Source organism: Pinus tabuliformis, chromosome 1_2, assembly GCF_031772625.1.
Source record: "Pinus tabuliformis cultivar Carrire ecotype Pingquan chromosome 1_2, CPIR1, whole genome shotgun sequence".
NCBI classification, from domain to species: Eukaryota; Viridiplantae; Streptophyta; class Pinopsida; order Pinales; family Pinaceae; genus Pinus; species Pinus tabuliformis.
This window is the reverse complement of record NC_142298.1, coordinates 1251415705-1251429245: the sequence shown is the minus strand read 5'-3', so window position 1 is coordinate 1251429245 and position 13541 is coordinate 1251415705.

Sequence of the window (13541 nt, the reverse complement as noted above, 5' to 3'; positions counted from 1 at the left end):
CATTAGATAGATTTTCAAGATTGCAACAAAAATCCTTAATAATGAGCATGCCATCTTCTTCTTCAAAAAAAGGAGGAATACCTGAAAGGAAATATTTAATGATTGCATCAGACTCCATTTGAAACTTTTGCAAATCCAAATCTTCATGCAGGAACAACGATTCATCCATGAAACTTGAACAATCATCATAATTCAACTCAGAAGAAGCAAAATGATTGGGTGATGGTGGTTTAAGTACTTGGATTCATAACATGTTCAAGATTAATAAGGGGATTACCAAGATTTGAAGATGATTGATTAATAGGATTAGGCCAATCATCATCTTGGGAAAAATGTGAAAGAAAAGTTATTTCCTCATCAACAAATTGATCTTTTGGCTTACTGATCAACACAAGCTTTTTTAGAGCCTAGATTGACCTCAGGCTGAAGGGAGGCAATCCTAGGATAACCACAAACCACGCTTAACCTGGTAGCTAGCCCTACTAGGTCGGGAGAGGGCTATCTCCTTGTGAATCTTCAGTCAAGATGACTGAATCAAATATTGATTTTAGGCTAGGTATAGTAGCTCTAGGGTTTTTTGATTTTATTTTGTTGGGTTTTTGCTGGATCAAATGGAGCAGGCAGTTTTGGGTTCGGGAAATCAAGTTAGGATTGCAGGGTGTTCTATGGGGCGAGGTAGGTAGATGTTTTGGCACTTGAAATTGAGTGAGATGGTAGGTCTAAGACTGGTGAGGAGCTGAGGAGGGCATGCAAAGATCATGTATCCTCTTCAAACTATAGAAAACATCAAAAAATAAATGGTTTCCCAAGGTAGGGCACTGTAACCAATGTATTCAACCTATCTATCTTGATATCATTTAGCTAGAAGAATGAATAAGATTGTGGCACACATAACACATGAGAAAAACTAATGAAAAAAGGAGAAACAATGAAAAAACACATTACCACAAGAATCCCACAAAAATAGCTGCAAATCCTGGTTTATTTCCATGCCAAACTACTGTGGAGATGTACAATGTAGCTCAGCGCATTCAAGAGAGTCCAACCTTTACAAATGAGGAATAAAATACATAATATAGACATGAAAACCACCTATGCTAGCCATCAGGGGTTGAATCCAAGAGATAAGGGACTGTTTCAACCATATCTAAATTAGGAACAGGAATATAGGCAATGGAACAACTTGCCTCTAAAACCATTGAAATTGATTCATTCACCCCCAAACCACCTCAAAATGATGAATCTACCCTTTTAGGTCATTTTACAATTACATCTACATAGCATAGCATCATTTACAATCATAAATTCATCCAAGATAAGAGAAAAAGTCAACTTGTAGAAAAACTAGGCGAAATTTGGATTTTTGAGCAAACTGGTTCTATGCGTAGTGCCACCTGTCCTGTGCGTAGCTCCACTTCTCAGTTGATTTTGGAGGTCTTCCCCTTAGCCAAATTGAGCCCAAGATAGCTCATTGGAAAGGTATTCCTATCTAGTTTCTGGAACATCTTTCATGTTTTCATTTGGAGGTCATTTACTCCCTAAAAAGTGGAATCTTCCAAGGCTACTTCCTGTGTGCCCAAAAAGAGGCAGAGAGGTCATTTTTTGATGGTTTTTGGACCTTTAGGTAACCAATATTTGCTCCAAAATTGCTGAAACTTTCAGGGATTAATGTTATCATCATGCTGAATCTAAATATGCAAACCATTTCTCCAAAGAGTCTCCCACTCAAAAGCATAGCACCAGTGGTGCTATGCACCTAATGCAATTTTCTATGTTGGTAAATGTCAAAATTTCAAAATGACAAAAACTCACCAAAACTTGCCCAGATTTGGCACAAGGCACTCTCATTAATTGCTTTGATGGGCTAGTGAGGCCTCAGCCAATATTTTTAGCTTATCATGCTCCTTTTTGCTCCTCAAGGCCTTCCTCAACCTTGCCTTAAGTTTCCTTATCCTTATATTGCATATTTTGTTCTGGGTCATATAGTGGTAGGCCATGTGATGAAGCATATTCTTATCTCTATTGGCCTTCTCAAGCAGCCCCTCAAGGTGTATATTGACCCTCTCAAGCCATGTTTCCCTATCATTCTCAATTTCTTGTTCAATAGGGGTTAATGGAACATTGGCCTCCTTGATCTTTTGCCTGCCTTCCTTTATCATTTGTAACTCCATGAGGACTTGCTTGTCGGTCAATTGTTTGTTTTCTTGCTCTAGATAATTGATGATCCACTTTTCCCTCTCTAAATTGACTGACAAGGCTTTTATCTGACCCTCTTGCTCCTTGATGATAATGTCTTTAGTAATCTTTGTACCTTGAGTTTCCAAATCAATAACATCAACTTCTTGTGTCTCCTCATGATCCACAAGGTCAAAATCTCTCTCTTTCCCATCACTAAGATCCTTCTCAGGCATCGTTTTCTTGCCTTTACCTTTGCCCTTGTGTTGCTTCCCAACCCGTACCTGTTTAGCTAAAGAACAAGGCAAAGCCCCTTCCACTCTTTATGGAGATAGCATTTGCCTTTGGCCTGAAGATGAAGGTGAGACCCCGTCCACACCTTGTGGAGATAATACTTGCCTAGTAGATACAAAAGGCATTATTCATGTGGCACTGATGAAAAGAATTGAGGGCCTTTGAACATTTCATGAGAAATGAAGGTCTCCCATGGTATGTTAAGTAGGTTCATCTAATGTAAAACAATTATTTTAATAACAAAGAAGTGGTAGATGCTGGTTAGCTGCTAGGGGTATGATTTCTTCTTTACAATGAATGCCATCTTCTCTATGTTTCTGAATATGAAGTAGGGGATATTCATCATTCTCACCCTAGTGAAATGCATCAACAATCTAATGTGGTAGGCATACAGTCGGGAGAACCTACCTTCACAAGTAAAGTACTTGATGATGATCTTCATCAATGGAGCAAACCTGTCCTCCAAGAATTTAAAGGGGAATACTCTGCTGAGTTTGTTATGATATTTTTCCTTAATGTAAGGATCATAGCACTCCCTGTCAATGTACTAACGTTTGTTCCAATTTTCACCCACATTTGGAATACCTGTAGCCTTTTAAATGACAGTTGGTGACAAAGTGAATGTAACCCCAGCAAGGTTTAACTCATTGTTGTCCAAGTGTGTCACAAACAACCTTGCTAATTCATGATGATATTTTACCCTTTCCACCATTTCACAAAAACTAAAACATGACTGATGTCTGAAGCATGGAAGGGAAAATGGGCAGGGTTGCAGCTCTCTCAAATTGGTGGGCTCCTCTCTAATATGTTTTCCTCCCTTATGAGGCTTTCTGCCTTGAGTGTCTCTCTCCCTGGAACTGTCACTATGTGTTTCTTCCTCCATTTCATACTCACTGTCCCTCTCCATTGTTGTACAATTGTTCCTTTCTATGTACAGTTGTTCCTCTTTGTGTTGAATGAAGAGTGGTGGATTGATGAATGAGGGTATGATGAGTATGAAGAGATTTAAATAAGAAAACAGGTAAGGGTAGACTAGAATGGGAAGGGATGTATGGAGTGAGTGGGGTTAATGAATAGTGTAAGGTTTAGGAGTATTTTAGGGTTTATGATGTATGGGTATAGGGTTTGGGATGTAGGGAAAAGTTTTAGGGAGGGAATTATGTATGGGAGGATGAGTTTTATGGGACAACAGTAATGGGACAACAGTAATGACTGTATTTTTACATTATGGGACAGTTTAGTGACAATTAGGGTTTGATGTTTTGGAGGGACAACACAACTCAAAACCAATGCAACAATTCTTGTCTGCAAGAAAAGTGATGTTACTTACTTGCAAATGGAGAAATTTGGGAGTTTTGATGTAGTGTGCAGCAATTTGTAGCTCAAATGCCACGTGCATAGCGCACTTCCTAGGTGTGTAGCACAGCTCCTGTGTGTAGTGCCAGTTCAAAATAACACAGGAGAAAAAGCCCAGGTGCGTAGTGCCACTCCTATGCATAGCGCCAAGTTTTGGTGCATAGCACTGGGCAGTTTCCTCCAAAAACACATCAATCTCCTCCCTTTGCTCAATAACCCCTTAAAATCACGATTTTGCTCATAAACTTCAACTCAAATAATGAATTAACTTGAGGAAGAAATGACCTTTATATGGCTTGGGCACTTTTGATTTTTTACTCTCCAAAACCCACTTTATAATGTCTTTTGGCTTTTTCAAATACTCTGTTTTTTGGATGCTTGACTTTTTGCTTAAAATAGGTGAACTAATGCTTGAAGATATTTTTCTTTTGTAGTGGAATGTATTTGGAAATATCAGCAGGTGACCAAGAACAACATGAGACCATTAATTACATATGAGAAATGATGAAATTACATGAAATTTACAAATAAATACCAATGCTATGTTTTCACCTCAAACTTGTTTTGAGGTGAAAAAATTATTAAATTTACAATTTATGAAATTAAAAGTTTCCTGATGATTATTGTCTTCCGCATGTGTCTATTGACCATTATTAATCAATGGTTACTTAAAATTTAACATGGTGAAACCCTAATACCTAACAAGACTATAACCCTAAGACCTAAGACCTATTTAATGAAATAAACTGAAAATGAACCTGGACCTGAACCATTGACTAAATCACATATGAAAAGTGGTCAGCAGATATGTGTCATGAGGGAAAAAACTAAAATGTGCCTACCATTAGCTGATCCATGACCTAACAGAATGAAAATCATTGAGAATGGGACTCCTAATATGAATGCAAAAGAGTCAATTTTGATCGTTGATGGTAGTGTGAAGACATTGACACTAACATTGGCTCTAATGGGGATGGTAGCTCCTTGGAGGTGCCAAGAACCATAGATCTCTAGGAACATGTAGATTAGTTCCTCATCCATTGGGAAACAGAGTAAAAAAAAGACTCAAACTGAAATGCATGACTGAATACTGATGACTCAAAGACACAATTGACTTGAAACTGACTCAATACTAAAACACAACTAACAAACTGGAAAAGACACTTGAAGTGGAGTTTATTCAATAAAACCTACTCCAACTATTCCATTCATCACCTGATCAAGTGAAATGAAATAACCAATGCAACCAAGTAAGCATTCTGGTTGTTGTTTGAATTCTCCGCAAGTGATTTCTTATGAACAACAAGAGAGAACTACTGAAAGGCAACTCCCATGAAAACTTGTAAACAGATCCGTTGAATAATATGGATTCTCTATCAAACTCCAAAAATATTGCATAAGGATCTTGAAATTCATGTGCACTGGGGCTCAACTCATCCAATGGATTACTTTGCTGCTCCTCATACCATGAATGAAAAATTTCATCTAAGCTTTGTGACGAGACTCCTACTAAAAATGACAAAGAAACCGGATGCCAGATCAAATTTGTATTAATACTTGTTTCAAGCTCACAGTTAGCTAATGGAGAAGGACTTTGACTGCAGATATCATCCAACGCATTAGCTATTGGGTCATGAAAAACATGAAAATACTTTTGCAACCCACTTTCTATTGGTTCTAATGAGATTTCATGATTTTCTACAGGCTGCTCATCCTTTATTGAAGATATACTATGTAAATTTCCCTTCAAAAAGTGAAATGTTTCAAAATAGAATGGTATGGAATCATCTTGCATCATTTGATCATATGTTCCAGCTTCCAAGTCTTCATCTGCAATCTAACATTCAATGGAATTCGGGGGTGGCAAATCTAGATATGAAAAGTCTTGAACAAGGATTGCATTGCCCTCTAGATGGTCAAGATCGAAACTTATTGACGGTTGATTTCTAATTGCATGAAAGTTGTCTCTGATAAACTAAAACAAAGTAAAACAAAAAGGTAAAGATCCTTCACTTACTTCAAAATTTGTTGCACTTTCCTCCTCACTTCCATAGCTGATATGTAACGGCTGATCACTGTACTCGAACTGCTGAAAGTGAACTTCCTCCTTCCACAAACCAACTGCTAGTTTTTCTACAATATTAGTTTCTGTTTGGAGAACATAATCATCATTATATTGATAAAACTGAGGAAAATCATCAGTATAAAACACATCATCAAGTATACATGTCAAATCAACAGATCTCTTTTCTCCAAGATGATCTATAAAATAATGATTATCAATTAGCCACTTTTTCTTCTTCAATCAGCGAGTCATGGTCTTGAACATGATACTAATTCCTTGTAGTGATCTTTTGCATCATCTCTTCTACTGCACTTAGAAAAATTTCGAGATTTACCTCTAAAGATGTTGATTCCTCTGGATTTGTGTTCTTCATCTCTTCTTCCTTCAACTTTGCCCTTCTGATCAACAGATTAGCCTCTACATCTACTGCACTGTTTTGAATCTCTTCAAGTGTTGCAAGGTTCCTTTCTCTCAGCTGAAACTCCATTTCTGGATCAAAGACATCTGGGTAGTGCAAGAGAGCGGATCCAGGAGGAGGTCTTATATTAGCTGGCATCAAAAAATAGACTTGGTTAAACCTGGTAGAAAATTGTTGTACTGTGTCCCCTTGCAGTCTTTTCAGCTGGTTATACTCTTCTAGAATCAAGAAAGGGTTCTGTCTAACCACCCACTTGTCGAGAAAAACTTTGATGAACTGCTGGAAATCTGAGATGCTTGCATCAGGCAGGGTTTTGAACCAACTCTTGACATTTCCTTGCAGAGAAAGAGCAAAAAGCCTAATAATGACATCCTCTTCATCAACATCAAAAAGGTCAAGAAAAGAATCAAAATTCAGTACATGTCTCTCAGCAGTGATGTTGTCACAGTCACCATCAAATCTTGATAGATATAGGTAATGATTTTTAGGGAAAGCATGGGGTATAGGAGGTAAAATCAGAGGTTTGTATCGATCTAGAATTTGACAAGGTATAGGAATATATACAGAAGGTATAGGATCAGTCTTGGTCTCTTAAGGCTCATTAGTTTGAAGAAGGTCATCATAAGATTCGAAAGAACGGTCTTGATCAAGATCAAAGGCATGCGAATATTTGGTATTCACAATCTTCAAAGGGAAAGAATCAAATGCAGGTCTAGGATCTTTTCTCAAATACAATATACTTTGTAAATCCTTCTTGACATTCTCGAGAAAAGAGAAGAAATAATTTATAACAAAGAACATCATGTCTTGGATGAAATTCCAACTTGAATACCTAGTGTTTCCATATTGTCCTTTCATGTTTCTTCTCGTCAAGTTCATCCTCCAGTGGAGTCCTTGGATCTGATCTCAAAACTGATTTAGAGTCGCCAGGTGAATTATTTCAGCCTTCCGGTGTCTGATCGTTGTCCACCATCAACAATCAGATCTAAACTTGATACATTTTATTGAGGAACATAAAACTACGTTCCCCAGAATGGTCGTGTTGAGGGCCCGGAAATCAGGTCGACAACAAGGGGGATACCCACCCGGTCCGGAAATTGGTTGGCAGCTCCTTGTCCGTTTGGTATAGCGGGTCCGACTGGGGATAATGGGACCAGATTCCCAATCTAAGGGGTGTGTGTGTGTGTAGAGTTTGATGATGCTGATATAGAAGTATATTTTTAAGCTAATCTAATTCTAACTTCTAAACTGACTCTATGCTATTGTAATCTAATGAAAACAACACATCTAATCTACGCTAACCCGGGGTAGATTTCCTCTATTATGTGATCTAAAACTATTTCGAACAATAACTGGTAATAAAGACCATTCAACTATCATAAGAATAGAAATCAATTAAGATAAACCATTCTGCATAAAAAGTTAGACAAAACAGTTGTGAACATCATATCGCATAATAAGTTATTCATATGTCAAGCACAAATAAATGACTCCACCGTATAGAAGTGCCAAATGGTAACCCACACATTCATACATTAACATACAAACAACTCAGCTGCATATCACTCTAAGAATATAAGCAGAAATTGGTCAAGAGATAAAAGTACCATTTATGACTGATTTCACTCATAAACTTCAAGCAATAACGATTTATCTGTACTTGTTCTAATATCTACTAAGAGTACAGAAGTGCAACATCAGTAGCAGACATTAAAATGCAAACATAAATAAATATTGATCCATCCATTCATCAAAAACCCCCTCCGAGGGTGCAGAAGTGCATGTTCTGAGGACAAGTTTTTTGACAAATTTCCGGACCCTTCTCCAAATGCCATGAGAAGTGTTAAATACTACTAACTAATTAATCTTAATTACACAAATTTAGGAAACGGCTTCAAATGACCGCCCTTTTACTAAAACAAATTTATTTCTAAAAATTGAATCTAATTTCTAACCGTTTCTGTATCTGCTCCTTAGTGTTGTAAGCAATGCAACGTTTGCCTAGAAAGAGTCGGCTGGTTGTCTTTTCCTTTTGTTCGAGTGATAAAAGTAGAAATAACAAGAGCTGGCACCTCTTTCTGACAAACTAGGAGATGTTTTTGAAAATCTTCCTCTGGCTGGGTGTATTCGCTGTGTGTATACTTAGTGTAACCCAGATTTCTTTCAAACTGATTGTGCTGTTGCCATTTCGGTTTCCGACCGTGCGAATGACTCAATGAGTTAGGGATTTCGTCGCCTGAACAATCTTCTCTATTGAAACTTGCTTCCGTTCTTTGTTCCAGGATTTTCTGGAGCGTCTTCCCTCTTTAGCGTTTTTTTTTTTCTTTACCCAGTCTGAGCTTCAGGATCTTTTGCAAACATGCTGCTTTTGTGCGCCTTTGACTCTGAGTCTTGGATAGTCTATTTCCATCAGTATCTGTTGAGTGATATTCTGGAATCCGCGGTCCTGCTGCATGCGACAACTATTTGCGAAGGCATCCCCTCTCTGTTCTCCTAGTATTGGCGCTTTCCCCTTCTCCTTAGATGTTTCCTGCATATTGATTTATATTAGTTGTTGCCTTACAGTTTACGCAAAGGAAAAGAAGAGTTACGAAAAGATTGACATGAAAGCATTAAGTTCTAATGAATGCATAATCATGACACTCATAATGACTTGACTTTTCGAAAAACGCAACACAATCATTCTTGGATACTCAGGCGTGCAATCATTAATTTCCCTTAAGGTGCGTGCTCAATTTTGGGTTTACAGACTATGTCGAGGAAATCTTGCGATGAGTGGTTTCTGCGATTCGTATCGCAGTATCGAAGATTGTGATGTCAAGAAGTGTCATCGCAGGAATTGATAGTCTTATTCATCGCAGATCGCAAATCGCAGATCGCGAGATCGCGTTTTTCATTTAATCACTGTGTGCTACTTATGTGATGTTGCGATATGCGACGTCGCATATCACCCGTCGGCGATTCCTTCAGATTTTCCATTTAAGGGCGCTTCCAATATATGCGATGCGATGAATTTCGCGTCGCTTCTTTGCAGCTTATTTATGCGCATAGGAAACGCTTCATGCTCTCTTTGCGATGCGATCTAGCTTTAGGGAGTTAAAATACAAAAATTTTGATAAAAATATTTTTTGGATTTTTTGCTAAGGGTCCCCCTTTTCTTGGTGTTATTGCTAATATCAAACAAAGAGGGGGGTTGTTGGTGACCACAAAAATGGCGATTCACTGTGAAGAACCAGTTATCTCTGCTTTTCTATTGAATTTCCTCTTCCGAAACAGAAAAATTTTCGTACGTCTAAATTTTTTTATGGACAGATAGAGTACGTTACCCCTTATCCTGTCAATGATACTTTGTCTCAACCTTTCCATATTCCAATTGTCTGCTTCCTCAGGCTTAGTTCTTGCATTCATACCAGACATTACTTGGTCTTATTAAAGATAAAATAAGGTCTTCTCTGCATAATGGCTTTTTAAAATATGCTCATTTGTCGTAGGTAGAGCCTCTGCTGCCCGCAAGCGTCCATAGCCTCGACAGGGTTACCATGTTATCCAGCAATGATCCTTTTTCCTGCTTGAGGTTATTTACAACATTTCAGGGAAAAATCCTTTTTGACACTTTTTCCTTTTTTTATTCTCTAAAGAACAATGTCTTGGTTTGGTGGCCAAATTATGACACAATCATTCACTTGATTTACACTTTTGCTGAACAAGCGGGCTCGTGATGAGACCCCTTGTCTTTTGATTGCAACAATCTTGAGTCGTTGCCCTATTTTGATAGACAGTATTGGCAAAGTCAGCAAGTTATAATATCTGTGATCATGATAAGCCGGCTCGTGATGAGACCTCTTATTCTTTGAGATATAGTGTTTTCTCGGATTGTTCCTCTGAATGCTGCGATTTCCTTTAGCAGGGAGGAAGTCATTGTTTTTCCTTAAGAAAGCTCTGGACGACAATAATAGAGTTTGAAAACAACAGCTTTACAGAGAATATTTATTTTATTATTGATGATACCTTTCATTGTGCTGACATGAAACAATTTTTTACCAAAGGTTGCTTTCATCAAAGTTTTTCTTTTAAGGTTGAAACTAACATCATATTCAGGCTAAAGTTAACTCTACTTGTCAATAATAAAAATCAGATTTTTCGAAAAGTTTTGCTATTTGTACAAGCGAAATCAAAATCTGATAGAGAATTGGTGTGCTCTTTCATGAATCCTTTTTGATGATCATTTACAACCGGCTTTATTTATAAGAAAGAGAAAAACAAATCAAAACTAAAATATCCTACAAAAATAGAAGAATGATCTTCTATGGAAAATACATTTTAAGAATCTGTCCATTCACAGGCAAAGAATCGGCAAAGAATCTCTTCTACCTGCCAAATCCTACAACACAAACGTCGATGGACCTATGACTTCTACAATCTGAAAAGGACCAAGCCACAGCTTCTCAAATTTCGTATGTTTGCCCTTTTCTTCATGAGCCTTATCCCATTTTAAAACTAAATCTCCCATCTGAAAGTTTTTTCTGGTCATTATGCTTGAGTCAAAAGAGGATTTTATTAGCGCTTGGTGGTGAGCATGGGTTTTCTTAGCTTGTTCTCGTCGTTCTTCTAGCTTGATTATTTCCATTTGTCTCAGTTGTAAGGAGGAAGTAGATACTTCATCGATGTATTGTACTAAAGACAAAGAGGGAATGACTAAGTGAGTTGGAAGAACCACTTCTTTCCCATAAACTAAATTAAAGGGAGAAGTGCCGATTGAAGCTTTCTTCGTAATTCTATCTGCCCATAAAGCATTTACCAGCGCTTTGTGCCAATTCTTTTGGTTTTGGTTGACTATTTTTTTAATAATCCTGATTAGGTTTTTGTTTGTTGATTCAGCCAACCCATTACCTTGTGGATAGTAGTTGGCAGAATACTTCAGTTTGAACCCTCTTTTAAGTGCAAACTCAGTCATTATATTTCCAGAAAAGTATGAGGCATTATCAAACATTAAGACCGTTGGCAATCCAAACCTAGTGATGATAAATTGATCTATGAATTCAATAATGTTTTCAGAATTAGATGTCTTGAGAGGAACTGCTTCTACCCATTTAGTAAAATAATCTGTTGTCGTGAGGATATACCTATGCTGCTTAGAAGAGTGAGGAATGATCTCACCTATTATGTCCAAGCCCCATTGGCTGAATGGTTGCTCGATATTAATCGGCTGCAGTGGCATGGACGATTTCTTTTGTCTCCCTGCAGCAGTCTGGCAGACTTGGCATTTCCTTACGTAATTGTATGAGTCTTTGAACAGTGTGGGCCAATAATATCCTGCACATAAAATTTTATGTGCATTAGCTTCTCCAGCATAGTGTCCACCTGCTGGTCCATCGTGGAGTTCCTGCAAAACCTTTTCGGCTTCAGTTTTCTCAAGACACCTAAGTAGTACAGAATCATAATTCCTTTTAAACAGAACATCATTTATGAGCTGGTATTGTTTAGTTTTCAATCTCAGAGCTCTTTTCTTGGTGTGGTCCAGGTATAATGGAGCATACCCATTCTTAAGATAATAAATGGTGTCAGCATATAAGGATTCTGCATCGTTTAGGCTTACCTCATACGTATGTACCTCTTCAGATGAGTTCTCAGGAATTTGCGATGCTCTAGCTAACATCTTGCAGAAGCCTTGACCTCTTATGATGTTTGCTGGCTTGATCTCAAGATCGTATTCTTGTAAGGCGGTAATCCAATTTGCTCTCTTTTCGCCCACATCCTTCTGTATCAGAAGGTTTCTTACCGCTGGAAACGAAACTATGACTTTGGTATGGGCTTTAAGTAAGAAAGGTCTGAAATATTTGATCGCTTTGAAAACAACATATGCCTATTTCTCCACGTCTGAATAATTGAGTTCAGCACCTTGTAAGTTTGAGCTAAAAAATGCGATTGGAGCTTCCGCCTTCTCTTGATTTGCTTGAGTTAAAATCGCGGCATAAGATTTCTCTGAGGCAAATGTGTATAAGATAAAAGACTCTAAAAAATTTGGGGTCGCTAAAGATGGAGCGTTGATGATAGCTTGTTTGATCAAGTTGAATGCTTCATGTTCGTCTTGACCCCATTTAAAATTTGAATTCTTTTTTATCATATTTTGTAAAGGAGAAATAATACGTGAAAAATCCGGGACGAACCTTTTTACAAAATTGATTTGACCAAGGAAAGATTGCATGGCCTTTTTGTTATGGGGCATGGATATTTCGGAAATTTCTTTGATTCTGTCAGGTTCAATGTGAATACCAGATTTTGACACTATGAATCCTAGAAATTTCCCTTCACTTAATGCGAAAAAATATTTCTTTGGGTTAAGTGAAATCCCATACCATAAAACATCTTTGAAAGATTTGTTTCAAGTCTTTGAGATGGTCGCTTCGCTTCTTGGAGTGAACTGTTATATCATCCAGGTAAATCACTATAGATTTATTGACTAATCCTTTAAACGCGATGTCCATGGCTCTCTGAAAGGTAGCGCCGGCATTGATCAGACCAAATGGCATCTTCCGATATGCATATGTGCCCCATTTAGTTCGGAATGTGGTTTTTAACTGATCATCGGGATGTACCAGCACTTGATTGTATCCTGAAAATCCATCCAGAAAAGACATTAATTCTGAGCCTGCTACTGCCTGTAATATTTGCTCCATAGGTGGGAGGAGAAAATTGTCTTTTTGACAGGCTTTGTTGAGATTCTAGAAATCGATACAGATCCTAATATCTTCGTTTTTCTTTCTAATGGGCACCATATTGGATACCCATTTGGAATGTCTGACGGGGAAAATTATTCTGGCTCTCAACAACTTATTTAACTCAATCTTTATCTGATTTTCTAGGTTGGGGTGGATTTTTCTGAGTTTCTGCTGGACAGGTTTTTCATTGTCAATCATAGGGATAGTGTGTTGAATGATAGAAGTGTTGTATGTCTTCAGCTCATCGTAATTCCAGGCAAAAACGTTTTTGTATTGTCTCAGAAGACGGATATATGCTGATTTTTCTTCAGGGGCTAGGCCGTGGCCTAGATTAACGTTTTGTGGCTTCTCATCGGTTCCTAGGTTCACTAATTCATAGTTTAGAGTCGAACTGTAGAGTTTAGAATTGGCAGACCTTTTAAACCAACTTTTTAGATCATATAAGTCTTCTAACTTAACCACCGATTTCGGTATAGCATTATCAATGCTATTTTGTTGTATTTGGTGATCATGA